The 17,986-nt window shown below is 40.9% G+C and overlaps 1 protein-coding gene across 3 annotated transcripts in view; it reads left to right on the top strand.

The window, feature by feature from the left end:
• The first annotated feature begins 1,586 nt into the window (after positions 1–1,586).
• Positions 1,587–17,986, top strand: part of scn5lab (sodium channel, voltage gated, type V-like, alpha b) — a 719,364-nt gene continuing 702,964 nt past the window's right edge. For 2 of the 3 annotated variants that reach the window (XM_039753644.1, XM_039753646.1), the window contains exon 1: positions 1,587–1,897. The gene's annotated coding sequence lies outside the window, so the exon portion shown is untranslated. Of the gene's footprint in view, positions 1,898–6,359; positions 6,428–17,986 lie in introns of those variants that run through there. The other variant, XM_039753645.1, reaches the window with a different exon arrangement.

Below are 17,986 nucleotides of genomic sequence, written 5' to 3'. Positions count from 1 at the left end.
GAGTATGCAGTACAACTCCCGGCCCAGGCTTTGGTCTTGCCATGTCTGGACTACTGCAATTCTCTGCCGACAGTGTCATCAGGCCACTGCAGATGATTCAAAATGCAAAGACTCATCACATGTTTAACCAGCCCAGGCTGGCACATGCCACTCCTCCCTTCAGATCACTACAATGGCTCCCTGTAGTGGCATTTGTTAAGTTCAAATCCTCGAAGCTCACCTACAGGGTAGTCAACGGGTCAGCTCCTGTATAACATGGAGACATCTGTGAAGGCCTTGGCTTCTTCTCAACCACTCAGGTTTGCAGATGAAAAGTGCCTGGTAATGCCATCTCTGTGTGGCATCAAATCTCAGTCGACTCTCTTCACGTGAAGCTCCTGGCTCTTGGAAGAAGCTGCCCACTAGCAATTTGAAATTCAGCCTCCGTCATTGTGTTTAAGAAGCTTTTGAAGAATCTTTTGTTTGGTGAATTTCTGCCTATTTGATTTAACTGTTAGGTTTTTGTAACCCCGGAATTGTAACTCACTTGTATTTTGTTTTGTTCTCCTTACTTGTAATCAATTTTGTAATCCGTTCATAGGGAAAAATAAAGTATCATCTAGTCAAATATAATCTCTAATCTCACACTTGTTACCAAACAGCCCCCCAAACTGATGTTAACTCGATTATGATGACCTCTTTTGTAAGTCGCTTTGGATAAAACTGCTAAGCAAATAAATGTAAATATGAAGAAAACTACTAAACGTCCTTTTTTAGTCACTGAGCATGCATTTGCCATAATAATAAGTAGCTGTACTTCCCCCTCAATTCCCGCTGAGATCTTTTTTGAGCACAACGGTGACGGTAGGCGATTATTCTGACATTTCGACGTTAGGGGGCGCTGAAGCCACAAGTTTAAAAATCTGTGCTCGACTCCTGTGCTACAGGTGGCTCTGACGTCACAGAAGTACCAGACTAGTAAACAAGAACGACAACGAACAAAACATACATAAAATAGGATGGAAATATGTGTCGTGTTATTACAATCCTAGGTTACTGTTCTCGCCATTACCGGTGCTCATGTAAAGCTACTCATTCATCTTAAAGTTTAAAAACAATCCCGTAATATTCATTAAATTGGAGTTTTCTAATGACAAACAACTATAAAGCAAGCATTGCAAGAAGGGAAGAAAAAAACACTTTTTATTTATTTTTTTTTTAAACTGGGAACAAAGCCTGTGGAAAGCTGTGGACATAAAGTTCAATTGAAGTTGGGAGAAGGGTGCGGGTTCACATCCGGTGCGTGTGGCTGCCAATTCATCAGTTTCCAGTTGTTTGATTATAATAATTAAGGTAGAGAAGCGGAAACCTACAAAACTCACGTAGTGGTAAGCACCGAAAACACCACAGTGGGCAGGTCTGTGGCCGTGACAGTCAACGCGTTGCTGTCGCTAGGCGTTCAACGCCCCCGGGGCCCATTAACAGCTGTAAGGAAACTGGGAGGAGAAATCAGGAGAGGGGCGACGCCTGTTTGGGAAGAGCATGTGGTGTCAGAATCGCCTGGGGACGGAGGGGGTCTCAGCGTTGGGGAGAAGATCCACGGTGCTTCCGCCGAGCCCGGCTTGAGGACTGCGCTGCGCAGCGCCCACTCTGCGCCTGTCTTTGCCGGCGACGCTCTGCCGGCTCTCGTTAGCAATAAAGCGACATCGGGCTTGTGCGCTCATTGTTGGCTTATTCAACTTGGAATTGAAGTTGTCAAAGATGAGTGGGTGATTTACAGGGAGCGACTAGTCAACATGGCGACAAGTTGGGCACCTGCATCACTTTGTGGAAATTTTAAACAGTCACAGTAATAAAGAGCCAGACACCGCGACCGGTTCGTGCTGAATGCAATGCTGTAAACGTACGACTTTCGCAGGTAAGATGTCTTTATTCCGTGAAGTGACTGTTTCTTGTACGTGGCAAGTTATGATACTAAAGAGCCTTTGGAGTTAGTCTCATACAAAGCAGATTAGTCCCCGTCATCGGTGACCACCTTTTAATAATAGAAAGTAAGAGCGACGATCCAGCCTGGTTAGCGCCAATCCGTTACAATCGCAGCAAGTTCCAGGTAGTCACATTGGCATTTTCCTTAGGCAGTTAAACCAAAAGAACATTTCCACCTGGAATCTTCGATCGGTTTACGTGTTATGGAAGGTTTCAGTCGCAGAGCTTTGGTAGAACATCGATTTAATTGTTAGAGCGTGGTTACGCCGTTATGAATATGTCCTCTATAATCACCTTAAATGGCAGCCCTTTAGGAAGAATGTGTGTCCTTACGGATGTATCTGCGCCATTCTATCTATCTATCTATCTATCTATCTATCTATCTATCTATCTATCTATCTATCTATCTATCTGTCTATCTCTGTCGTTCCAAAGTTTTCCATCTGGATTTGTTTTTGGATTTTGAGCATCAGCCTTTTAATGTTTCTGCACTGTTCTTCATAGTACATGTACTGATTGGCTATAGCTTTATCTATCTGTTTAATTTATGTAATATATCCATCCAATCTATAGGGTGAGAGAATGATTCACTTTATTAAAGTTTGCTTCTCAGTATATTAAAATGAGTATGATCTTTACCGAAGCATGATGATTTAACCACTTTATAATTTAACGAATGTCATCGATGTGCATCTTAAAAGAAAAGCAGGTTATACGTGCTATTTACATCAATCATAAATCTACAAAGAAAATAATACAACGCAATAGCATAGAAAGAAGTATTGTTAATGATTGTCATTTATCAAAAGTTACGGCTGCGTTTTCGTCTAATAGTGCTCACACCTTGGGCTTTACTGTGATATGCTCAGAATATGGCTTAAGAGGATTTATATTTCTTCAGTTAATAAATCGATTCTTGTGACGGATATAATTTTATGACGGACTAAACAGTATAGTAAACTCTCTTTTAAAATCTGGAACAGGTACATATTTTAAGTTGTTTTTTAAATGACCGATATTCACTACTTAGTTTTCTTGTTTGCTTGTTTTCTGAGCGCTTCTTCACCCGCTCCAATCTCCTTAACTCCCGAAAATCATCTGCCGGTTCGCAGAAGTCAATAAAGAGGTGTATCCCCCTAAAGACCCACACATCACATGCTTCTAACAAACAGCAACAGATGCTGCTTAAATGTGTTAAACGGTTGACAGTTTTACAGGTTAAAAAACGCAGCGAAGGCCAGGAAGGTGACTTGAAAACCCCGTCAAGTGTGCGAAGCGCGCAGTCCGTGCGCACCGCTGTCCTCTCGTCAAGGTGCTGAAATGCTTGGGATGGCCGAGACTCCGAAGTGTGGATATGCGCACTTCTCAGCATCTCGGTGTTTACCTTTTGTCTTGAAATACTTTGTTACACGTATTAGGTCGCTTAACTTAAAATCAGTGGCGCAGTCCCTGACAGATGAGTCACAACAGCTGGGAATGCGGCGAGCTTCAGCCATTGTTTGTGTTCTCACACACACACACACGCGCGCGCACAACAAGCACAGGGAGGGTAAAACACACGTTGGCACATCAGAGCAAAAGGCTATCTATCTATCTATCTATCTATCTATCTATCTATCTATCTATCTATCTATCTATCTATCTATGATATAGCACCTTTCAAATCTATCTATACTTAAACTGTGAATTCGATACCTAAAGTTTAAATCGGGCTTTGTTTTGTGGGACAGAAGTATCCCCCGCATGAACAGTTTTCAGTGGATTACCATTTTTGCTAAGTACTCTATACCGATGTGCCCTGCCGGTTTTAGTTACGGTAGGATCTGAATTTGGAGTTTTGTAAAAGGGAATGCTAACTATTTTAATAGTCCATTCGCACTTCGTCGTATACTTTTAAGTCTTTGGCCAGTCGCGTTGCATCCCCACCCCTGGCACAAATGCTTTTTATTGGGGGGTGGAGGTGCATATTATATTCATAGGCTCATGTTATAAAATAATCATCCGGGCAGCTTTTGTTGTGGCGGAGTTTTTTATGTAATGTGAAGGTTTTCACTGCAGTATTCTGCCTTTATGCTTAATCTCACAAATAAACGTATTTCATTCTCTGGATTATGTGAAGCCCGGCGGTAAACCTCCTAATATCTGAAAACAGAGGTAAGCAAAGCGAATCAGCAGTTTAAGTACAGCAAGGTAATGAAAGGTGGCTCGGAACAAATTTAAACAAAGAATTACATAAATGAATAAGGCTGCTTGGCTTAATTGGTTAGCAGCTTACTTTAGCTAATTCATGCGGCGGTGCCAAGTTTTCTGAAATTACCGCAGTAAAAGCTTTACAGAAGAGTTATTTTGTACAGCTGCCCAATGCATTACTCCTTATGTATGGCTTTACTAAGTGCCAATGTTTAGTTAAACACTATTCCTCCAAGTGTAAATTGTTTATGTCAAAGCTGCCTAAGAGCGTTCCTCAAAAGTGACTTCATGAAGAAGCCGAGGCCGCGGTGCGCCTCACAGTAGCCATCTGGGTCGAGTGCGACCTCAATTACAAGCCCGTGTAAACTATTAATGAGCAGGCGCGCTTTTAGGGAGAGGACATTAGCTACCTTTACTGTAGGACGGGCTGCAGGAGTCTGCACCGGCGGCCTCTGAAAGGTTAATGCATTTGGCATCAGAACCTGAAGGGGAATTTTTAAGGAACAGTATGAGATAAATAGCACATTTTTACTCATTTATTCATCTACTTTGAAAAGTAAAATAGCGAAGCAGCTAAAAAAGGCACACGCATTGAACTTTCACTGAAACGGCAGTTGAACTTTCTGTAGCGTGATTTTGTTCAGCTCATAAATATTAACACTAACACAATTCAACGCCTTTAACTCACTTATTAGGCAAAGTTTTTGTGCAAAATCTAAAGTGCCGCAGAAACCTTTTTTCTTATTACTTTCCCTGGGCGGCTTTATCCTCTTTTTCATAACGTGTGCTGTTAAGCATGACATCAATATGAACTAAACACAAATAGTGCAGCATAACTTGAATTTGATTGCGAAATTCAAGAAAATACCTGTTACATAAAACCAATAAGGGCATTTAGGAAAAGAAATATTGGGCATAAAAAGTTAGTAACACTAACATGCAGTTCAACCGAGAAAATGGAATAAATGTTTCAGTTGTTCAATCAAAATTGAAGTAAAATGAAAAATCAATAGTTGTTCAATAAAAAATGGATACCTTATATTTTGTATAATTTAAATTTAAAAATCAGTGCACACAATTAGTAAGAAAATAGCATTTACAGTACAACAATATAGTGTTTTGCTTTATTACAGAAAAAAAGAAATGCATGGATTAAAATATATAATACCAATAATTTGCCCCAAATATGAAAATGGCAATTTGGTTAATTTAAACAAAGATTAAGAAATCTAATTGATAAAAAAAAGGAATGAAATTTGTAAAAAGAACTCAAAAGCCTAAATAGGGCTTAATTTAAGTGAAAAGAAAACACTTTTCTGAAAACAAAAATAACAGCAAATAGAAAAAAACTCCAACAAGATAACTTGTTAATTTAAATAAAGTCAAGAAAAACAGTCTTAAAACAAATTTGACAAAGGCATCATGTCTACTAAAAGTGATTAGAGTAATTTAGTATTGGTGCTCTGAATTAAAGCCACAACGATGTCTGCTATCACAATAACATGTTGGAGACGCACTTTTGAAACTCTTAAATGCGGTCTTCATTAGAACTCCTTTTAGTTGCTCAGTCTGTTGTCGTGGGCTTTGGCACAGGGATGTTTGAACACCTCATACAAGTGTAGAATGAATTATTAATATAAATAATCCTTTTGTGTTGTCTGTTTCTTTTCATAGCACATAATACATTTCTATACAATGATACTCCGACGTAAACAGGAAGACTTGTCGGGCCTTTATGTTGCCGGGTGTGATTTTTACTTCCTATCAAGGTGCTCAAGCAGCGGTTAACTATTGGCCTTTAAGACGTTGCTAACTAATCTGGCCTGCAGTTTCTTTCAGAACTCACCATTTGTTAAATAAGTAAGCAATATGTGAAAGAGGATTGATTGATTAATCAATAAATTATTAAAGGAATGATTTTGTTGTTCGCCTTTCTCGTCTGCACCGTACCACACTGTTACATGCAAAACTGTGCTCTGATCTTTTCTCTATCCCATTTATGGTGGTCTGCCTGCTTAGACGCAGTCAGCGAGTAGCTCGCTGTACTTGGCGATAGGAGCATGAGACGGACATTCTTCAAACTCTGTGGCATTCAGTGGGCACTTGGTGTGAATAACTGATCTATAATTAAGCACTAATCTTGAGGTAATGCGGGGGATACGAGTCAAAAATGTATTTTCTTAGGCAACATTCGACAATGAAGTCACGGCTGTTCTCTCTGAATGTTGACAGTTAAACCTTTGTCTGCTTCTGTTCGCGCTTTACAGATCAGGTACGGGGTTTTGTTTGTGGGAAGGATCTGTTTGTGCTGGCAGAGGAAGGCTAAGCCATCTCATCTGTGCGTGTTTCTATTGTACTGTTGAAGCTGAGAATGGTCAGCCAAAGTTAATATTTGTGCTTTGAATGCTCAGGCCTTTGATTGTGGCTTAATGTGATAAATTCAGATGTGGATTGTTATTCTAATGGATTTATCAGCTTGGCTAAAGCAGTGTGTGTGCAGTGGAATACAATGCTTAGATAGCAATACACAAAGAATACATCTGGCATACACGAGGTAGCTTTAACTGAAAGACCAGGACACAAAGATGGGGCTGCAGCACACAGAGGGAAAAAAAAGAGCCAGGGCTAAAAGTAAAGAACACCGGGCTCTGATTAGCAAGTAGCTCGGGTTTCTGAAGCGAGTTAATACTAGCAGTGCAGATGTGCTTATGTGTTTAAAAGCAAAGAGGCGGACACCTAAAATGATGTGTACTGTTACTCAGAATGGAGGAGGTGGCTGGAGCACAACTTATGTAAGACAGTTCCACTTGTTGTTACTCCTCACATTTTCCATTGTGGCTGAACTAGAACGCGGTTCCATTTCTGACTCTACAAAGTGCAGTAAAATGGCGGGCTGAGCCAGAGCAACAACTTCCTCTTCAGCTCATCTGGGGACTTTGGCTGAGATGTTTCCTCCGTGTGAGTTATGGCTAAGAACGTCACTGCTTTGTGCTTCCACTCATGGCTGGCTTCTCTGCTTTTGCTAATATATATGGGGTTGCAGTTTGGCTGAGATGTACCTTGAAGGTGTGTTCCAGCGTGCTCTGAGAGGACAGTAATGCAACTCAGTAATGCATTCGTGTTCATGGATGCTTAACCTAACTGTTTTGATTGTAATGTGATGAGAAAGTGTCTCCGGTTTCATTCAGGATTTATTCGAGATGTGTTTTAAAATGGATTGGGCAGGATCCTTCTGTGTGTTTGGTCATGGAGTGACTGGCGTGTATTCCTGTTCTCATACTTTACTGGTGTAGTTTGATATTATCTTGCTTGTGACTGGAAGTTGTTTCCAGTGCTCTTCAGTCTCGGCGTCTGTGAGGTTTTTGTGGCGTCTGGCCGAGAGGAGATGTGTGCTGTGTACAAAGTGCCTAGGGAGCAAGGGCCAGTCATGGAAAATGGATGGCAGCAGACAGTGTCAGGCTTCAGCGCGGACCTCACAGAGGGATGACCGATCACGCTGGCATCGGCAACCCACACAGAGGGCCGGGCTCTGCCCAGGCGGCAATACGGCACATCTGTTTGGGATTGTACGTAACTTGGTAGAGTTTCTGTGTTTTCTCTCCTTAATTTCCATTATTTATTAAACAACTGGAGCACTCAAGCCATGACTAGACATATTTCTGTTGTTTTAACACCAGTGCTAATCCTGACTGGAAAGTATTCTGAGCTTGTTTTGACGTCTAGTTGGAAGTGTTTCTGTTTCGTGGTGAACCTGCAAACTTTTCAGATTGGGTTTTTATGATTATCTTTTCTAAGTAAGCAAAACAGCAGTCAAAATGGAAGGTTGGGGTACAAGAGTGGTAATCCTACATAATGCTGGTTGAACTAAAAACGAAAAGGAAAGAGGATTCAAGGGTGACAAATAGCAGAACAAAACAAATGGGTGCTTCTGACCTCGAGCTCTGTTTTATGCCAGACACGGGTCCTTAATAAATGTCCTTTTCTGGTTGCTCTCGTAGCTTTTTTGCCAACTTCTGGAAGGGGCCGATCTCGTGTGCTTATTGTAGAGGTGTTGTCATTCATCTTCCGGCCAAAGTCCCTCTGAGCTGAGAGGCAAAGGAGAGATTGATAAAGACAGCACCTCTCCTCAGCTTGGGGTGGCACTGCTTTCCTTGCTGGAGCCCTGAAGATACAACCAAGGTGCACGTGTAGGACACTTAAAAGCAGACCCAAAATCTTAAAGCAGGTTTCTGCATCTCTGTGAGCAAACTTGTCAGTATGCATTTCCAATATAAAAAAAAAAAATAATTCTTAATTAAGGAGAATAATTAAGTCCAGGTTTAGAACTATTCTAATAAACTATTTATATCGAAAGTGTTTAAATTTAATGTACGGCAGTGCCAATGATGCTGTAATCGATTACTCTCTAGATTGAAGAGATGGTTGTCATCAAGAAGTCAATACCACTATGGGCAGACATTCTGTGTTCCGGAAGTTGAACCAACATGGCCAGAAGAGATCTTTAACTAAGTAGATCAACTAGAGTTAATATTAATGAAATGTCATATTACTAGATTTCTATATTTTATAACAATTATAAATTCCTGCTATAAGCAATGCAAACACCATGATGGGTGCAGGAGTCACACACACAGCAAAGCAAGGAGAGTTGAAATGATGGCTGGCAGTGTGTGGCGCTCCCCAAGTATGTGTTCAGCATCACTTCATCAGGATTGTCTGAGCTCATGTTGTCCACAGTGAACAAATGTGGCGCTGGTCATTTAGTCTGACTCTACTGCAGTCCTCGCTCAAGCGCTGTTCCTGCATTCTGTCTCCAGTCTCCATCTTTGTAATGACAGATAAAGAAGCAGAGTCTTTTCCAGTCTTGTCTGTAACAGAAGTTATGGGAGTGATTTTATGCACTTTCTAATATCCATACCGTAATTTTTGAAAAAAATATGCTGTCTGTACCGTGTAATTATCAACAATATCTACGTTGATGACTCTGCACGTATGCACAAGCTACCACCTAACAGTTCCACCAGCCCCATATAACTGCAAGAAACTTGATCATGGTTGCTAGAAAGATGCCTTTAAAAAAAGAAAAAAGTGAAAACTTGTCAGTTTAAAATTTTTGTGAATTCATAAGTTAATGTTGTTAGCCCCAAACTCCAGACACAACTACACAACAACAGTCTGGGGTTCAAATGATGCACCAACATTGATGGACTGAAAGCCAGAAGTCTACGTGACCATCATCATCAGGTCCTTCCATGAAAACCCTAAATACAAAGAGGACTGTTTGATTTATGTTAGGTAGATTGCCCAGAGGGGACTGGGTGGTCTCGTGGTCTGGAACCCCTACAGATTTTATTTTTTTCTCCAGCTTTTGGAGTTTTTTTTGTTTTTTCTGTCCACCCTGGCCATCGAACCTTACTTATTCTATGTTAATTAATGTTGACTTATGTTTATTTTTTATCGTGTCTTTGATTTTTCTATTCATTTTGTAAAGCACTTTTACATTTTTTTTGTATGAATATGTGCTATATAAATAAATGTTGATTGATTGATTGAAATGACAGAAATACCTTCAGTCAGGTTTTTTCCACAATACACTGGGCAGTCTCTTTTCTTAATTTGTATTCTTCCCCCCTTCACACCTGACGGGGACTCTCCAAGTGTGGTGAGGTGGCTCTCTTTATGTCGGATCCATGAATACTTCTGCTGCCACAACATTGCATGGAGGAAGCACTTTTGAGTCAGGCGCAAGCCCCCCAAGACAGGGATACCTACTCTATGGCATCCATGGCATTCTGCAGGGCTACCCAATGGGACTACAATTCCCAGGTTTCCCTGTGGGTATACACATTGGCTGATCCATCACATGGACGCTGCCACCTAGTGCACTGGTGGAGTATACAGCCCTGATAGGTGGTCTCCCGGTCCCTCTCATATAAACCTTCTGGCCAGACAAGGGTCAGTCCATCCCCCTTTTCTATGTTTATTTTCCCAGTAAAAAATCTTTAGTAATAAACAACCGGCCTACTTGGAGGTGTTTCTGTTAGTTGTTTGCTGTGTGGTGTTATGGGTCCACAGCTCGTTGAGAAAAGGCCATTCATTTTAAATAAATAATCACCGCACCCGAGGCGGCTTCGTGAGGGGGGGGCGATGTTGTAGCGAGCCGCGGGGCGGTCGTCGATGTGGGCGTGTCTCACCGTGTGCACAGGTGAGGAACTGCCCACATTCGTGATTGCTCCCGTGGCTAATGCTACAGCTGTGATGGCCCCTCACGTTATAAAAAAGAAGCGCAAGTCGGTTGAAGGGTGAAAAAGAATTGATCGGAGAGGAAAAAGAAACGATCGGAGAGAGAAAGGAAAGGGGAAAAAAATGGAAAGAGGAAAAATGGAAACTACTGCACTATTTATGGAACACTGTTTTTGTTGACTGTTTTTAATAAAAGCACTGTTTTCACTTTTAACCATCCCCTTGCTAAGATGCTCAATTATTGCCTTCACTGACTAGCTCACTCGGTAACATTATCGACGGTGTTGGGTTCAAGGGTTCCCAAACAGCCAAGGGAGCGTGGAGCCAGAACCCACATCGTCACATGCTGTAACTTGGAAGTGAATCTGTTTGTTTAGAATAAATGGCAGGCGTCTATTTGATTTGAGTAATAACTGAAGGAGTTTCCTTTTGCTTTAGGACTCGTCCTTTAACTGTTTCCATTTCTTTTACAAAGTCACTAGGCGGTTTGTTTCTTATTGTAATTGGGTGTTGTGTCAGTTTGTGTTTCAGAATTAACTACTGACTATCTCAGTTTACTTCACCAAATACATGGAAGTTATCTCCTTGAATTCATTTACGTTTTTTATTTGATAGATGCCTTTATACAAAGCAACTTACAAAGTGCGACATATAATGAGGTTTATTTCCTTTTTTTTCCAGTTTGAGCAGTTGAGGTGGTAACATGCTCAAGGTCACACAGTGTCACTAGTGAGATTTGCACCCACAACCTCAGGGGAGGAGGTCCGAATCCTTAATCACTACGCCGCACTGCTTGTGTTTATGGGATGTAACAGTGAGATGTTTCAGGTTACTTACAATTGCATGCTTTTGCTGTTTGTTTTCCAGTGTGTGTTGGGGGAAGTTTTGTTTAGTATGTGATTTTATTTGTTCTGTGGGTTTTTTTAGGACGGGTTTCCTCTCCTTGTTATTCAGTTGGGTTTTAGGACTGAAATTGACTTCTTGATATTTTACTCGTCCTGCATACTTACATTTAAATACGACTGGAAGATGTCCAGAGTCTATTTTGGGATGGAGCTGTGCGTGTTTCATTTACCTCAGCCGGTGTTTCCATTTGTTTTTAGTTTGTTTCCTTTTGCTGGATGATGTAACTGGAAGCAGGTCTGTTTCTAGGAGGCGTTTGCATTGGTTTGGCAATGTACTCGTACTTGAGTGAAGTTTCCATCTTGAGAATTAGTTATGACATCTTTCATTTTAGTTTGGAATTTACATGGCTCATATTGCTGTTTCTTTTTGGAACTTTAGGGGAATGTGTTTCCGTTAATTCTGGGACGTACCTTAAAGGCATTTCACTTTGTTAAAGAATGTTTTCTGCTTATCCTTGTGTTGTAACCCTGAGATATTGTCATTGTTTCAGAATATTTCCTCTCCCTGTTACCCTGATACCATTTCAGTTATTTGGGTTGTGACTGTGACCAGAATGCATTCATTACTTTGTGGAAATAATCATCTTGAATGACAAAATGTAATTGGGAATTGTTTTATCAAGTTTATTTTGGGATGTAACTGAGAGGTGTTTCTATTTATATTTCGACTTGTTTTTTGATCTAACTGGGTGGTGGGAGATGTCTGCAGTAGTACTGGGATTTATCCTGGATCAGCTTCCATTTGTTTGGCGATGTACAGTAACACACATTTATCCAAAGGGACGTACAAAAAGGCCACCATAATCAAGTAAATGTTAGTCTGGAGGACTGTTTGGGAACAGGAGTTACAGGACAAGGTTACAAAATTGGTCATTAAATGTGAAAAGCTCAGAACCAAATACAAGTGAGTTACAATTCCTCAGTTACAAAAACTTTACAAGGCCAATATCATTTAGACAGAAATACACCAATAAGAGTCCTCAAATGGTTTTTAAACACATGAGGGAATCAGCATTTTAAATGGAGGTGGGCAGCTCATTCCACCAGCTAGCAGCTACCCTGAAAAGAGTCTGGATTGAGTTTTGATACCACGCAGAGGTGGTGTCAGCAGACCTGAGGGGGCAAGAAGGAGCATAGGACATCACCAGTGTCTCCATATACAGGGTGAGTCAAAATTATGTTAACACTAATGAATTATTTATCTCTTGAGCACACCTTTTCAGGTTGATGGATAGGTGATGGTGGACCATTGCCATGGCCTCCACACTCCCCTGATTTGACACCCTGTGATTCTGGTTATGAGGTATGGTGGTCTATAGCAGGAAAGTTTGTGATATCAATGACCTGAAGGACAGAATACAGACTGTGCTATCATCTATTCCCCGAAAAATGTGTGTCCAGGCTTTAAATGGTAATGTTGCTCATTGGTTATAGTGTGTTGAACATGATGGCGAACAGGTTGAGACATTCCTGTAAATCATCTTGCACATATGAAGTACGTTTTGAGAATAAATTGTTTCCGCCATTCAAATGTTAACATCATTTTGACTCACCCTGTACTCACGTGTTCTCACGTGTTGACTACTCAATAGGCAGAAGTCAAGGATTTGAACTTAATATGTTCTGCTATAGGCGGCCAAGTAGTGCTCTGAAGAGAGGAGTGAACATGCTTACCTCACCTAGAAGAACACCAGATGTGCCGCTGTATTTTGATTCATCTGCAGTGGCTTGGTGACACGTACTGGTACTCCTGCCAGTAGCCAGTTGCAGTCCACCAGATGTGACAAGACCACAGCCTGGACCAGGAGTTGTGCTGCATACTCCATCAGATACGGTCTGACCTTGATGATTTTCCAGTTTATTTGAGCATTTGTACTTCTTTGGGATGTAACTTGCCATTGTTTCCATTGGTCTGGTTATCTTGGAGATGCTTTGATTTGTTTTGAGATATAACAGAGAGATATTTCTATTGCTTTTGTAATGTATCAGAGTGCTGTTTTCTCCTCCTCTTGTTCGCAGATATGCCCAGTCTGCATTTGGAATGGCTAGAATGTAAGTATCTGTTTTGTTCAAGTGAGGCTCAAGTGAGATGCGACATTTTGTTTTTTCTTCTAAGACGTGAACACTCTGACTGAGAGCTAAAGAAGAGTTGCTCCTGCTTCTCCTCTCTTGGCATTCTATACTCTTGTTTTTGACCTTGATTATGATGAGGATTGGCTGGCCTGCTTGCTTTCTGTTCCTGTTGAATTTTAAAGTCTTATTGCCAACATCCTGCCTGGAAAATTTGCCACATAGCTACAACAGTTTACTATTAGTTGCTTAATATTTAGTATTTGTATAATTGTACCGGGCGGCACGGTGGTGCCTCTCTGCATGGAGTTTGCATGTTCTCCCCGTGTCTGAATGGGTTTTCTCCGGGTGCTCCGGTTTCCTCCCACAGTCCAAAGACATGCAGGTTAGGTGGATTGGCGATTCTAAATTGTCCTTGGTGTGTGTATGTGCCCTGCAGTGGGCTGGCGCCCTGCCCGGGGTTTGTTTCCTGCCTTGCACCCTTTGTCGGCTGGGATTGGCTCCAGCAGACCCCCATGACCCTGTAGTTAGGATGTACGTAGCAGGTTGGATAATGGATGGATGGATAATTGTACCAGTCAAGAATTAAATGAATGATAGCAGTAAATATTTTCTAATAAAGCTGTCACATTTGTGGTGACCCCATAATTACCACTTGACCTTTACCAGTGGTGCATACTGAAAACAAATGACATCAGCGTAGGAAGGTGTAATTGGTGCTCCTCTCAGAAAAAAAAGTTCTTTAGCAAAATTGAGTTAGAGTTGAAGAGTTGGATGAATGAAATAATGTGAACGCTACTGCATCCATTTTGCCACCACAAGAAGTGAATGTCAGAGGGATGGATTCTGCTGGGATTAATCTTTGAAACACAAGTTTAGTGACATTTCCAGATGAAATCATTGTATCTTTCATTGTATAATGCCCCTTGGTGTCTCTTGCACCTAAAACATTGCCCTGGTGCCAGGTGTATTGTGGGCCTGCTCAAGAAGACTGCTAGGCCTGCCTGTTGATAGTATTTGAAAGAGAAAAATGCTGTTTTGAATAAAAAGTGAAAACATGTTTATGTGTGACATGTGAGTGTGTGTATAATACTTTTTACTTCAGGAAGAATTCAATATCTTAAACAGTGACATTTTTTACTGATTGTGAGGATGATTAGGTTTCATACCCAGATCGGTTAGTCTGCACTGGTGGTAACTCAGCATTACGCTAAAGTGTCATCTTTCATGATCCTAAATTCACCAAAGCAACAAAAAGAAATGTCCTCTGTGCATGTTGCTCTAAACCAGTTCACACTGACCAATACACATCAGATATTCAAGTATATGGAAAATTGCAGAAAAAGCAATTATATCTCCAAAAAGAAGCAGGTCAGGTTTTTGAGAACGAATTAAACTCAGAATAGAGCACCGTCTGGCCAACTGCCTACTTAAAGCATGGCTACATGGATGTTTTATTGTAACTTTCTACCACCCTGAAGCAAGGGAGACACTGGAGCAACACAAGCACCAGTTGCACAGAGGAAACTGAAAGGAAGCCTCGTGACCAGCTTAATGACATGAATAGGTAATTAGGTCATCTGGGGATTGTCCTTCCTCCCAGACGTTTCCCTTCTTTCCTTTAGTCCATTCCAGAATCGTAAATTAAAGTGGAGACCCAAGAAAGAGTGTTAACTTCTTCAGTAATTCTGTTTGCCCACCTGTCAGTGCTGGCAAGCATGATAAATAGTAATGAAAGTTGAGATGTGTGTCCTACAAGGGCTTGGAATGCAAAGACATAGATGGGAATTACGGCGCACACTCTGGAACAACAGTACAAGCAGAGGTGCCTCACAAGCTACACATGCTTTCCGCTTATTTATGGCACATTGTAAAAACTGCAGCCATTAGCACAATGCTTATGCACCTGAGAACCATCTCATGTCGCTGAATGTAATCTAATGGAGGCCCTCCTTCAAGGTCTCACTGAAGATTTCCCAACAGAATGTTCAGGCTCCTCCAGACCAAGAAGCTGCCTCCTGCTCACAGGTTGTACATAACCCTTAGGGATATTGACATCCTAGCAACACAGCCCACTTTGCTTAAGACGTTCATTATGGCCAATGCCACAGAGACGCTAATACTCACCAGAGAGAAGACTGAGAAAAGCAGAAAACAAAGTCAATATGACAATCAATAGAGAATCTGTTCCTTTTTACACAATGATTCATCAAATGTATCAAAACAAACTAAGCCATTAACTTGAAAGTGCTTGAGATTGTGATTCTCTGATGTAGATGGGTACAAACAGCAAGAAATGGGAAAGCAAAACCTGATTAGAAATGAAAACCATAAAAAAACTCTTGTTTCAAAATTAATACATATGAAAGTATGACAGGCAGCATAGCTTAATGGCAAAGGTGACAGACCGCAAAACACAATGTCACAAATTCAATATATTCATCTGCAAAGTATCCTGGCAAGGACTTCACTATAGAATGCAGTAATATGAAATTATTGCCGCTATAGCAGAAGCACATGTTGGAAAAAATGTAGTTAATATAGAGTTTGAGAATTTGGAAAAAAGTATGCAGAGATGCTTCCTGGTTATGTGATGTCCTGGTGGATTACAAGACAATGCCATTGAGGAGGTAGTGGAGATGCACACAGATCCATCAGCTGCACCAAATGTTATGACAGCATTTCTTTATCTGTTCACTAGTCAATATGAACCATCCATCCATTATCCAACGCGCTATATCCTAACTGCAGGGTCACGGGAGTCTGCTGGAGCCAATCCCAGCCAACACAGGGCGCAAGGCAGGAAACAAACCCCGGGCAGGGCACATACACACACACACACCAAGCACATGCTAGGGACAATCACCAATGCACCTAACCTGCATGTCTTTGGACTGTGGGAGGAAACCGGAGTACCGGGAAGGAAACCCACGCAGACACGGGGAGAACATGCAAACTCCCAAGTCTCCTAACTGCGAGGCAGCGCCACTGTGCCGCCCCCAATATAAAATCAAATTAATCCCGGACTTGGCTTTGAGAAATCATTTTAAAAAGCTTTGATGTGAGAACATTGAAATTAAATGAACATCAGTGATGCTGACATACTGTACTAATCAATGAAGCACTAGATTAAAGAGAATGGGCGTAATAAGAGGTCAGAGCCACTATGAGCAAACATCCTACGCTTTAACACGCAAACTATTATCAACAGGATGGACCTTTTTCTGAGATGCCAAAGAACAGCATTAGGCCGAGGCCACCAAAACAAAAAGGTACTAAACCCTGAACACCATTGCAGAGCTGCAGGCATAACATGAGAGCATGTTAATCAAAATTAATATAATCAAACGCTGCTACAACCTATATTGATAACGCACACAGTCAACATGAGAATATGGTATAACCAAGGCCGACAACACATATACAGTATGTACAGCATAAGCAACATAAACAGAGTGGTGGGTGCAGGACATTCACTTGCATGCAGCAAAACACAGAGAGAGGGAGCGAGACGAAAATAACTCAATTCTGTATTGAGCGCCCACAGTAAAGATGAATACGGGTTAGGGTTAAGGTTAAGGTTGGGGATTGAGTTGAACCTTCTTATTAAAATATCTTTCCATAACTTCCTACCACTTGTTAGGTGTATTCTGTCACGTGTGGTGTTATTCTCTTTTGTTATCAAATTAACAGGCAGAATATTTTATTCAAAATCTATTCTGTCTGCTTTGTTATTATTAAAAAGTCTAAATTAGCATATTATGCCCTAATCCAGGGTGTACATAAGAAATGTAATGATTTTAAAAAAAGATAAGACCAGTCTAAAATGACATCCTACATTCTTATGTTATAAATCTGTTATTTGTAACCCTTTGGGAGCAGCTCATGGAGAGCTAGGACCATCAGTAAAGAATCAAGTATTGAAAATATTATCAAATTCTTGAACAACAACCTTGAAATAGCATAAAATGACCCTCCACATACCTATATTAATGATCCCCATTTTTTTTCAGTTTTGTGAAAAAGAGTAACTTTGACCCCTTGTATCCCATTAGGGGTTGAATCCCTGGGGCCAGCTGATGTGGCATCCACAACTTCCTTCTGATCATTTTGGCTGAAGATACCCACAGATTTACTCTTTATTTTAAGGATGTGATTTCGGGTACAAAATATGGTCCAAAAATGGCCTAAAATATGAGTTTTTCAGTTGTAGAGGGCCAAACATGGAGGTGACTCCTAAAAGCTCAATGTCTTGCATAACTAGACATCAGGATGAGTCAAATCATTTATCATATGTGGTGGTTTTCTCGTCCCTGTGAGTCAGAAGATGCAGGACAAAAAAGCTTTACTTTGGCAAGTAATTTTTTGAACACAATTATTTACTGTACATTAATGACTCTGGATCTACACACAAAAAATGATGGTACCCCACCGTGTTAAAAATGGGACAGCAGAAGTTCACCGTACCTCTGTTAGAAAGGTGTGGAACACCAATGCAATCTTTGTCTCGGGACAGGATGTTGATATCCATTCCTATGAAGTGTGACAAATATTAGCTTCTTTATATTTCCAAAACTCTCTCATTAATATTTTCTTGCTCTGCATTCTTAAAA

Source organism: Polypterus senegalus, chromosome 5 (genome assembly GCF_016835505.1).
Source record: "Polypterus senegalus isolate Bchr_013 chromosome 5, ASM1683550v1, whole genome shotgun sequence".
Lineage (NCBI taxonomy): Eukaryota > Metazoa > Chordata > Cladistia > Polypteriformes > Polypteridae > Polypterus > Polypterus senegalus.
The sequence above is the reverse complement of the archived record's forward strand: the minus strand, read 5'-3'. Positions and strand labels throughout refer to the sequence as shown.